The 12,636-nt window shown below is 45.3% G+C and overlaps 1 long non-coding RNA gene across 2 annotated transcripts; it reads right to left on the reverse strand.

Moving 5' to 3' along the window:
- Nucleotides 1-7,468: 7,468 nt before the first annotated feature.
- On the reverse strand, nt 7,469-8,343 carry LOC139023205 (uncharacterized). Of its 2 annotated transcripts, XR_011474343.1 has the most exons (4): nt 8,259-8,343; nt 8,058-8,164; nt 7,809-7,910; nt 7,469-7,689 (listed from the first exon to the last, which is right to left on the reverse strand). It is a non-coding gene; the product is annotated as an uncharacterized lncRNA (long non-coding RNA). The 2 variants fall into 2 exon arrangements; XR_011474342.1 differs by having other exon boundaries at nt 7,469-7,910.
- Nucleotides 8,344-12,636: the final 4,293 nt, after the last annotated feature.

Here is a 12,636-nt window from a genome sequence, read left to right on the forward strand (position 1 = left end):
GATGTTTGGGGTGGGGGTGCTGCAGCACCCCTACTTCCAGAGCCTATGACTGGTAGACGATGGAGGTTAGAGTATTGAGCAACTGGCGATAAAAGCATACAAATATTAATTATAAAATGTTATGATTTGTGGAATCACTAACTGATATTCTTCAGAGTCTTAAGTTTCTGCGTTTGTCTTCCCCTCAAGTTCGTCTGGCAATGAGAATTCATTCTCATACAGCGTGACATTGTTGATGAACTATAAGAGTAGCATTTACTTTAGGGCCTGTAGAAGGGAACAGTCCCCATCAACTCAGGGTAATTGTATCTTCCGGGTGGTGCCACACGAGTTGACAGTGAAGTGAAAGTAGGCAAAGCGGTCATCGCTGTAGGTGGGGCCACAGGCAGGGTCACGCAGGCTCAGCTGACTAGGGTTCAGACTGGGAGCATACTCCACCTTCACCGCCAGTGCAGCCATCGTCCCGTTAGAGAAACACTCTGGGGCAAAGGACAGGTAGCCATCAGGTATCAAACAAATAGTATGTTCCAATACTTGCTTCATTTGAGCTTGCCTACCACAGGGCAACAGTCCAGAAGTAAAGTCTATGCCCATCTGGCACTACAATTAGGCTCAGCTTAAAGAAAACAATTACTATCTGAACCCAGGTTTGGTAGTCATGTCATGGCCATTTTTCTGCAGTATTAGTTTTAGAACCAACCAGTTAGAGTTTTGAAGCTGCAAGCCAGGGTGAAGTATTTGATGGTAATGTTGTAGGGATTCAGTCACATCCAGTCTGCTCCTGATAAATGAAGAGTGAACAGACTGGGAAACAGTTCGAGCATTCATTAGTCAATTTCATTTAGAATTTTAGCTTAATGTGTTCAGGGAGAGCGTCATACCTCATACACTGTATTCGGTGAAGAGAAGGGCACTGTGATAGTGATGTTTGAGTCACCCTCTTAAATACTGTTGAGCAAGCTCCTTGGTCAGCAGCCGCTTGCCAACCGTGAAGGGCTCCTGGTTGCCATAGTTCAAAGTGATAACGGATCAGGATAACTTTTTCCAGTGACTGATGGTGGAACTAAAAGCACAAAAACAGGGAGGCACTACTTGAACTTGTTGTCACGATCGTCTTCGGGTGAAACAGAGGACCAAGGCGCAGCGTGATATAAATACATTATGTATTTATTTAAGGAAGACGAAGAACACTAAAACAAACTAAATAAACCACCGTGACGCTATAATACGAACAATAAGTGCAGACACTGGCAACTTACACATAGACAATCACCACAACCTACCTAATGACTATGGCTGCTAAATATGCTCCAATCAGAGACAACGATAGACAGCTGTCTCTAATTGAGAACCAATCTAGGCAACCATAGACTTACATAAACACCTACAATGAACACAACCCATGAACTCTACAAACACCCCTAGACAATACAAACACCCTAGACGAGACTAAAAAACACCAACATCCCCATGTCACACCCTGACCTAACTAAAATAATAAAGAAAACAAAGATAACTAAGGCCAGGGCGTGACACTTGTCCACGATAAAACATTGATTTCTATGGTGTGCCCTAATAAACACGACTCTGGCAAATTGGGACACGGTTCCAAATACACAGCTTAATACTTTTGCAGAGACTGCATGGAAAAAAAAAACATGGTTTCAGTCAAATATGGCATTCACGGCAATCATTGTTAACGAGAGGAAACAGACAATATAAAGTGGTGCATAGTCCAGAAAACACAGTTCCAACAACGTCGAGTACACGCGTACACGTCTGCAGTAAGCGTACACAACGTCCTACAGTACAGCGTACACAACTCCTGCCAGTACAGCGTACACAACGTCTACAGTACAGCGTACACAACGTCCTGCCGTAAGCGTACACAAGTCCTGCAGTACAGCGTACACACGTCCTACAGTACAGCGTACACAACGTCCTGCAGTACAGCGTACACAACGTCTGCAGTACAGCGTACACAACGTCCTGCAGTACAGCGTACACAACGGTCCTCAGTACAGCGTACACAACGTCCTGCAGTACAGCGTAACACAACGTCCTGCAGTACAGCGTACACAACGTCCTGCAGTACAGCGTACACAACGTCCTCAGTAAGCGTACACAACGCCTGCAGAACAGCGTACACAATCGCCTGCAGTACAGCGTACCAACGTCTGCAGTACGTACACAACGTCCGCAGTACAGCGACACAACGTCCTGCAGTACAGCGTACACAACGTTCTGCAGTACAGCGTACACAACGTCCTGCAGTACAGCGTACACAACGTCTCAGTACAGCGTACACAACGTCTGCAGTACGCGTACACAACGTCCTGCAGTCGCAGCGTACACACGTCCTGCCAGTACAGCGTACACAACGTCCTGCAGTACAGCGTACACAACGTCCTGCAGTACAGCGTACACAACGTCCTGCAGTACAGCGTACACAACGTCCTGCAGTACAGCGTACACAACGTCCTGCAGTACAGCGTACACAACGTCCTGCAGTACAGCGTACACAACGTCTGCAGTACAGCGTACACAACGTCTCAGTACAGCGTACACAACGTCCTGCAGTACAGCGTACACAACAGGCAGGGTGAGAGAAAGGGGCGTAGTCCAGAGAACACAGTTCCATACCAACATCTGCAGTAACAGCGTACACAACGGCCAGGGTGAGAGAAAGGGGCGTACTCCGGCAAGATGACCAGGCCGTAGATCAGCTGAAGAGTGAAGGATGTGACTCCTTGTTCCGGTCTTTTCTGTAGATACAGTTGAAGTCGGAAGTTTACATACAAGATAATGACTCCAACCTAAGTGTTTTTCAACCCCTGCACACATTTCTTAACAAACTATAGTTTTGGCAAGTCGGTTAGGACATCTACTTTGTGCATGACAAGTAATTTTTCCAACAAATGTTTACAGACAGATATTCACTGCATCACAATTCCACGGGATGAGAAGTTTACACTAAGTTAAGTGCCTTTAAACAGCTTGGAAAATTCCAGAAAATTATCTTGTGGCTTTAGAAGTTTCTGATAAATTATGTCAATTAGCCTAAGTCAATTGGAGGTGTATCTGTGGATGTATTTCAAGGCCTACCTTCAAACTCAGTGCCTCTTTGCTTGACATCATGGGAAAAAAGGAAAAGATATCAGCCAAGACCTCAGGAAAAAATGGTAGACCTCCGCAAGTCTGGTTCATCCTTGGGAGCAATTTCCAAATGCCTGAAGCTACCACGTTCATCTGTACAAACAATAGTCCGCAAGTATAAACACCATGGGACCACTCAGCTGTTATACTGCTCAGGAAGGAGACACATTCTGTCTCCTAGAGATGAACGTACTTTGGTGCAAAAAGTGCAAATCAATCGCAGAACAGCAGCAAAGGACTTTATGAAGACGCTGGAGGAAACAGGTACAAAAGTATCTATATCCACAGTAAAACGAGTCCAATATCAACATAACCTGAAAGGCCGCTCAGCACAGAACTACGGTTTGCAACTGCACATGGTGACAAAGATGGTACTTTTTGGAGAATTGTCCTCTGGTCTGATGAAACAAAAATAGAACTGTTTGGCCATTAATGACCATCGTTATGTTTGGAGGAAAAAGGGGGATGTTTGCAAGCTGAAAAAGTTCAGGTAGGGCCACTCGGTTTCCAAACATTTGCTCTACTGAACACAACCCAGTCATAGAAAGCATAGGGGGATAAACAGTTAGCTGATGGAGGAAGTCCACTTACATCCTGTAGGTAAGTCTCCTCTGCATTATCAGGCCTCCTCAACACTAGCCGTGTGGGAGTGTTGCCTATTGCATAGCCCTTTATTTGGAGCTCATCCACCTTCATGACCTTCTTGCTAGGACTGAAGACCACTGCTGTCATGCATCCTGAAGCAAGATCCTGTTTTAGGAAATGGAAACATGAATTAACCAACTTCTTACTAAAGGCAAATTGTTCAGCGCCAACTTATCATTTTGCAGTGGAATTAAAGAAACGTGGCTACCTCAGCACCTCTGAGGTTGCCGCTCCTTGCCTTAAGCTCAAGGAAGGTTTGGAATACTGGAAGACTCCTGACCGACACCTAGGTGAGAAAGGCCCTTACTCCCCATACAGTATATGGCAATATATTCTCCCTCCCATACAATAGGAAATCAAGTCAACTAATTTCTTAATAGTCTCGTCAATTTGAGTATGCTCTCCTAAAAACGCAATGAAGAGCCAATGTTCCTCTGACCATATTCTGTAAGCATTTTGAGGTGGTGAGTGAAATCAAGTACAGTTGAGAAAAAGCCAAGACCTCTGCTTTGTTGCAGAATAAACTAAAGTGGAGAATTGTAGAGCTAGACAGATCATTCCTACAGGCATTTAGGACAAGCGCGACAGTTCTCCTAGCCCAGTCAGCCGTCAACTACCTTAAAGGCCTATTGACGATAACATCTTCTAGCCAGGTGAGTTTTGTTTAGCGACTAGTGTTAACATTGCTCTAAAAAAAGGTTAACACTAGTTGCTGCAGTACAGTTTCAGAAACATAAAAAATCTCATATCAAAAAACATGGTTTGATTACTACATACCATTGTAGGGTTAAGGTTCACACACTGCCTTGTTACAAAAAACAGACAAGACAGTCATCTGTGCTAATTAGCCATCTGCGTCTCCTAACATCTGTGTACACAACATTGATGCCACAAACATGTTACTGAAAAATACTGTCCGCTGCAACTTAAGTGTACAGCAACTGTGTATTTTGCATGGGAAATGATTGATGCGATATGAAAGTAGAGGGATGTATGTCTCTAGAACCGTACTGCAATAATAACCGAGTCACATGTAGATGGAGTATTTGGCTTCCAGCGCATATTTGCCTTTAAAACAGAACATGTAAGGCCTTTGGCCTAACGTTGGCCTCCAGTAGTCCATTGGGGCATGCTCTGCTCACTTACCTCCATGTAGGTGCGGTCACACAGAATCTCTCGGGAGGCCCATATAGTGTAGCTACAGGTTTTGCCTACTCTGTACAAGGAGCAGTGTTGCCAACTCCTCAGTAAGGAAAGTAGCTAWTGGCTGTCCTAAAAGTCGCTAGAAGTTGCTAAATGACGTCATCGCCTAATTTGCATAATTGTCRATGTGCATGTAATTGTGATGGACGCTGTAGGAGAGAGGAATAACGTCGTGGGAGAGACAAAAAGTGAGTAAAAAACACCCTAAATATGTTTAGAACTAAAAATGAACTTTCTTCTGTCGATTCTTGTTTTTTTTAATGTCACAATTCCAACCCTCCTCCTTTATCCGGGCTTGGGACCGGCAAACGTGACCGAAAAGAGTCACTCTGGTGGAGTTACTTCGTTTTTAATTTAATTTTTTTAKATTGTTTTTTTATTTTCTTAATTTGTTTTGTTTTTGAACCTTATGGTCCACTTAGGAGCCTACAACAAGTCACACTAAAACATGAACATTGGCAGGTTCAGCAACTGAGGGAGCTGACTTAAATGAGTAAGCAGCTGATGTGCCAAAAAGCTGCAAAACATTATCAGGCAGCTGGTGCTCATAGCAAGCCTCACCAGACAGCTTCAGTCCATATCGAATGTACAGGATGGAGTTAAGGGTCTGCAAGGACATCCGGTTTCTAAGTTTGCTTTTTACCACACTCATCTGTCTGAATACTCTCTCGACTTCAGCCTTCGAGTGTGGCAAGGACAACACAGACACAGCAGCCATGGCAAGTTCTTGAAACGGGTTGATATCAGCTGCGTCCCTGAACTTCCAAATCTCACTTCAGAAGCCCAGTGTGTTTTTGGTCTCATTCCATTTACTAAGATGGATGACGCCATTGCTGGACAATCTTGTCTATCTCTGCAGGGGAGTAGCCAAGGAGCTTGGCTATTTATTCTATTTCTCCAGGGCTCTTATTGTGCTTTAGAGTTTCCTCCACATTGAATACTGACATGTACTGCAATGCTTCGATGTTGTCCGGCAGTCTCACCCTCAACTCATTAGCGAGGGAGATGGTGAAGGCTACACACCGCTTTCGGACATTGTTTTCATCCTCAGGCGCAAGGTGGAGCTCAGCTGCCTTTGATTCAAAAAGGTAACCAAGGTACGGTTTGGGACTGATCTATCCATCTATTGGCCCTTTGAGTACATCAACATTTGCCAGTGGATTCAGCACCTTGCTGCTCACAGACTTGATCAGGCTAACCAAGCTGTCAAGTAGCTTAAGAGGATCTACTTGCTCTCCCATAAAAAGCCTTGTATGCCAACTGTACCTCCCCCAGCACTGACTTCAAAAAAGTCAGATACAATATGTTTTGAGGATCACTGTACATGGAGTATAAAACCTCAGCCATGTAGCAGTGTTCACTGGACTTGGTGACTGCGAAATGCAGCCTAAGCTCCTCCCACTGGTCCAAAATGCATGAAACGGCTGGTTCAATTGAGAGCCAATGTGTGGCACYCACCTTGGTTATCTGTACAGGTTTCTCCCCACAGTTGGTTTCATATATGGCCTTGTAGACCTCCCTGCGCTTTGGAGACACTGAAAACCAGTTATAAGTCTCTCGTACCAAGTACTCCACACTACGGGGGATGGTGTCATTGGAAGCATGACTTACAGCAAGCTGCAGAGAGTGGCACACACAGCGAATAAGAACCAGATATTTGAGGCCATACTCATCCTTCAGCACTTTATGGACCCAATTGTTAATCCCCATCATAACAGAGGCATTGTCAGTCCCTATCCCCAGGAGTTTCTCTTTTTTAAGACAACACTTCTCGAACAGCACGTGCTATAGATTTGGCATCTCCTCCCTCCAACTCAACAAGCCCCAGAAATGTTGATACAATTGTCTGCTTGGTGTCACTAAAGTACCTTATCACAACCCCCAGGTACTTAGAAACACTTACATCTGTGGACTCAGAGGCTGAAACGCTGGTCACCTACATCTGCGTCCAACTTTTTCAGAAAGTATGGTGCTATAACACCATTAATCATGCTGGTGCACTTTGTCCTGTGCATTTTGAAGTGGGTAGCAGCAGTGGAGTCTGAGAAAGCAGCTCTACATGCTTCTCCAATGTGATCACATGCCAGCATAGAACAGTGTTCAGCGATAGCTAATGCCATGGTGGCTGGCCTCAGCCTTTTTTGCAGAGTCAATTTTTAACCATAAATGGCAGCTTGTTTTGGCTGGAACTGTTAAGGCTTTGCCGAAAGTGTTTGAGTTATGTGTTTTTTTACATCACTAAGTTTGGCGTAGAAATCAACCTTAATACAGGCAGTATGCCCGTGTATCATCTCCAATAAACAGCTTCAACCAGCCTTTGAATTCAGGGTTTGATTCCCACTCCTTTCTGTATTTTTGAGTGTACAGTTTAAACTGAGACATAAGCTAAACATCTAGCTGGCTAGCTCATGTCACAGAGAGGCACACACAGTGGACAAGGTGAGTAAGTGACTGAGGCTGTGTGTCAAATGCAGTGATTTATTTTAGACAAAAACACTTCACATCCAGCCCTGAATGCAAGCCAGGGCGGGATCAGCCAGCGGCGGCTTCCCGCACGCACGATTCATTTGCAGTCTGGATGCGGAGGGGTGAACATCTCCTGCTCTGACTGCAGCTGGGAGGGACTGCTGCGTGAGGACTGGGCCGCCTGCGAGTGCTTTGGGACGGGGCCCACGGCAGCACCCGCTGCTCGTTGAGAAGAGTTAGAATGATACATGCTTTCACAGAGTCTCCAATAACACCGCTAGATTTGTCGCTAYTCGATTTTTTTGAAAATGTGTCGCTAGAGGGGTCTGAATACTCACTAAATATAGCAACAAAGTCGCTAAGTTGGCAACACTGACAGAGTACTCGCTCATGTGGTTTCCTTGCAGCCTTAGCTGTTCGACCGAGCTGAAGGTCTTAACCTAAAACCATTGYYAAAAAAAAAAAAAYAAAGTTTGATTATGCAATTTAAAACATGAACCCCATGACACATTACAGATAGCAATTGCAGACAATAAATGGCAAATTGCCCATTTGAAGCTCAAGCAAAAACTGCAGTTTAGCGTTACCATGTTCCGGGAAAAGCAGCTTAGAACAGAAGCAAACATGACATTGCCCATCAGGTCCATTTTCACACTCATTCCACACAGAGTAGCCAGGCTGGGCATCAGGTCATCTGGACAGGTTGGAGAGGGTGTAATCATAAGTTTGCAAATACATGTACAATTACAATGCATGAATTCTGAAAGAGATTCAAGAGTCAAACTGACCGACAATAACATCAACTTCAAACCTCCTGTAAAGGGGATCCACAATCAAACAAATAATGTTCCCCAGGCATTCAGGGTTGAGGTCATCTGGAAATGGGAAAGGGGAGTCAATGTTGTCAAACATTTAGTGCCTGAATATATATTATATGGTAATCTTACTTTTCGTCCAAGGTGGCTTAGCAGTTCAGACGTCTTTTTCTGTTCCGTATTGTCGTGTCCTGTATATATATATATTTACACCTTTCTTCGCATATCTTTTATTAATTTTATTATCCAAGAACTCAACTACAAAAGCTTTCCTGCAAAAGCTTTCCTGCAACCCGCTTCACCAATTACAAAAAGTATTATTTACCTCAATCTGAAAATCCATCGTGGAAACTAGCCAGGGGCTAATTTCAGAAGCTAGCCTGAAAGCTAACCAGAAGCTACTCCGATAGCTAGCCAGAAGCTAATCTGTAGCTGCCCCGAAATTAGCCGGTTTGCTGGCTAGCGTTGGTGTTTCAGCTGCCCACGTTTAGTGGTCATCAGCTATTCCTTTAGCTCGATAATCTACCGGCACTTTTGTGCAACGCGACTCGGACCGGAGCATTCCGGGACTTTTTTTCTCTCAGTTTCCCCGGATTCCAGCCGCAGGCTCTGGACACTTGCACCTTGATTTCCTAGCTGCTAACCGTGTGACTATTGGCTTACGTCGACCCCGGAGCAAACTCAAATCATTCTGGAGCTAGCCAGCTGAGGAGTTCCATCACCATCCGGACCCGTTTCTTTTGTTGCTGCTGCAGATACGGACCCCACCGGGCCTTCACGACTGACTGCCGCGACTGACTGCCGACGTTATCTGCCCGAGGGATTTATCCAACTGGCACCTCCGTCCCGACGTTACCTGAACGCTCATCTGAGGCCCGCTAATCGTTAGCTGTCTTATCGGCTGTATCTGAACAGTATATCAGACAACTATTATTATTATTATTATTTATGTATTTTTATTTTTTTCCTTGGGTCACTTATCTATTTTGCCAATTTGGATTGATCCCCTCTACCACACGGAACCCCACTACACGGAACCCCACTAACCTACCGACGGAAACGCACGAGGTATCTACAAACAGACCTCCATCCTATGCTGCTACCGATAGCCATATACCCGGCCAGCTGTCTGGATCGCCACGACCCCAACCAACCTCTACTCACTGGACCCTTATTGATCACTCGATTAGCATGCCTCTCCTTAATGTAAATATGCCTTGTCCATTGCTGTTCTGGTTAGTGTTTATTGGCTTATTTCACTGTAGAGATTCTAGCCCTGCTCTCTATACCATATCCAACCTCTCAGTTCCACCACCCACATATGCGATGACATCACCTGGTTTCAATGATGTTTCTAGAGACAATATCTCTCTCATCATCACTCAATACCTAGGTTTACCTCCACTGTATTCACATCTACCATACATACCTTTGTCTGTACATTATTCCTTTAAACTATTTTATCGCCCCCAGAAACTTCCTTTTACTCTCTGCTCTAGTAGCTCTAGGCGACCAATTCTCATAGCTTTTAGCCGTACCCTTATCCTACTCCTCCTCCTCCTCTGTTCCTCTGGTGATGTAGAGGTGAATCCAGGCCCTGCAGTACCTGGCTCCATCTCTATTCCCCAGGCGCTCTCTTTTGATGACTTCTGTAACCGTAATAGCCTTGGCTTCATGCATGTTAACATTAGAAGCCTCCTCCCTAAGTTTGTTTTGTTCACTGCTTTAGCACACTCTGCCAACCCGGATGTTTTAGCCGTGTCTGAATCCTGGCTTAGAAAGACCACCAAAAATTCAGACATTTTCATCCCCAATTACAAGATTTTCAGACAAGATAGAACGGCCAAGGGGGGCGGTGTTGCAATCTACTGCAAAGACTGCCTGCAGAGTTCTGTTATACTATCCAGGTCTGTTCCCAAACAATTTGAACTTCTACTTTTTAAAAATCCACCTCTCTAAAACAAGTCTCTCACCGTTGCCGCCTGCTATAGACCACCTCTTGCCCCCAGCTGTGCTCTGGACACTATATGTAACTGATTGCCCCCCATCTATCTTCAGAGCTCGTGCTGCTAGGCGACCTAAATTTGAACATGCTCAACACCCCAGCCACCCTACAATCTAAGCTTGATGCCCTCAATCTCACACAAATTATCAATGAACCTACCAGGTACCACCCAATTCCGTAAACACGGGTACCCTATCAGATATCATCCTAACAAACTTGCCCTCCAAATACACCTCTGCTGTTTTCAACCAAGATCTCAGCGATCACTGCCTCATTGCCTGCATCCGTAATGGGTCAGCGGTCAACGACCTCCACTCATCACTGTCAAACGCTCCCTGAAACACTTCAGCGAGCAGGCCTTTCTAATCGACCTGGCCGGGGTATCCTGGAAGGATATTGATCTCATCCGTCAGTAGAGGATGCCTGGTCATTTTTTAAAAAATGCCTTCCTCACCATCTTGAATAAGCATGCCCCATTCAAAGAAATTTAGAACCAGGAACAGATATAGCCCTTGGTTCTCTCCTGACCTGACTGCCCTTAACCAACAGAAAAACATCCTATGGCGTTCTGCATTAGCATCGAACAGCCCCCGTGATATGCAACTTTTCAGGGAAGCCAGAAACAATATACACAGGCAGTTAGAACAGCCAAGGCTAGCTTTTTCAAGCAGAAATTTGCTTCCTGCAACACAAATTCAAAAAAAGTTCTGGGACAACGTGTAAAGTCATGGAGAATAAGAACACCTCCTCCCAGCTTCCAACCGCTCTGAAGATAGGAAACACTGTCACCACCGACAAATCCACTATAATTGAGAATTTCAATAAGCATTTTTCTACGGCTGGCCATGCTTTCCACCTGGCTACCCCTACCCCGGACAAACAGCACTGCCTCCCTCTGCTACTCGCCCAAGCCTTCCCCTTTCTCTTTCTCCAAAATACAGTCAGCTGATGTTCTAAATGAGCTGCAAAATCTGGACCCTTACAAATCAGCCGGGCTAGATAATCTGGACCCTTTCTCTAAAACTATCTGCTGAAATGTTGCCACCCTATTACTAGCCTCTTCAACCTCTCTTTCGTGTCGTCTGAGATCCCCAAAGATTGGAAAGCAGCTGCGGTTATCCCCCTCTTCAAAGGGGGGGACACCCTTGACCCTAACTGCTACAGACCTATATCTATCCTACCCTGCCTTTCTAAGGTCTTCGAAAGCCAAGTCACAAACAGATTACCGACCATTTCGAATCCCACCACACCTTCTCCGCTATGCAATCTGGTTTCAGAGCTGGTCATGGGTGCACCTCAGCCACGCTCAAGGTACATAAACGATATCGTAACCGCCATCGATAGGAAACAATACTGTGCAGCCGTATTCATTGACCTGGCAAGGCTTTTGACTCTGTCAATCACCACATCCTCATTGGCAGACTCGACAGCCTTGGTTTCTCTAATGATTGCCTCGCCTGGTTCAACACTACTTCTCTGATCGAGTTCAGTGTGTCAAATCGGAGGGTCTGTTGTCCGGGCCTCTGGCAGTCTCTATGGGGGTGCCACAGGGTTCAATTCTTGGACCGACTCTCTTCTCTGTTTACATCAATGATGTCGCTCTTGCTGCTGGTGATTCTCTGATCCACCTCTACGCAGACGACACTATCTGTATACTTCTGGCCTTCTTTTGACACTGTGTTAACAACCCTCCAGGCGAGCTTCAATGCCATACAACTCTCCTTCCGTGGCCTCCAACTGCTCTTAAATACAAGTAAAACCAATGCATGCTCTTCAACCGATCGCTGCCTGCTCCTGCCCGCCTGTCCAACATCACTACTTTGGACGGCTCTGACTTAGAATATGTGGACAACTACAAATACCTAGGTGTCTGGTTAGACTGTAACTCCTCCTTCCAGACTCACATCAAACATCTCCAATCCAAAGTCAAATCTAGAATTGGCTTCCTATTCCGCAACAAAGCATCCTTTACTCATGCTGCCAAACATACCCTTGTAAAACTGACCATCCTACCAATCCTCGACTTCGGTGATGTCATTTACAAAATAGCCTCCAAAACCCTACTCAATAAATTGGATGAAGTCTATCACCAGTGCCATCCGTTTTGTCACCAAGCCCCATATACTACCCACCACTGCGACCTGTACACTCTCGTTGGCTGGCCCTCGCTTCATACTCGTCGCCAAACCCACTGGTTCCAGGTCATCTACAAGACCCTGCTAGGTAAAGTCCCCCCTTATCTCAGCTCGCTGGTCACCATAGCAGCACCTACTTGTAGCAGCGCTCCAGCAGGTATATCTCTCTAGTCACCCCCAAAACCAATTCTTCCTTTGGACGCCTCTCCTT

Source organism: Salvelinus sp. IW2-2015, linkage group LG28 (assembly GCF_002910315.2).
Source record: "Salvelinus sp. IW2-2015 linkage group LG28, ASM291031v2, whole genome shotgun sequence".
Lineage (NCBI taxonomy): Eukaryota > Metazoa > Chordata > Actinopteri > Salmoniformes > Salmonidae > Salvelinus > Salvelinus sp. IW2-2015.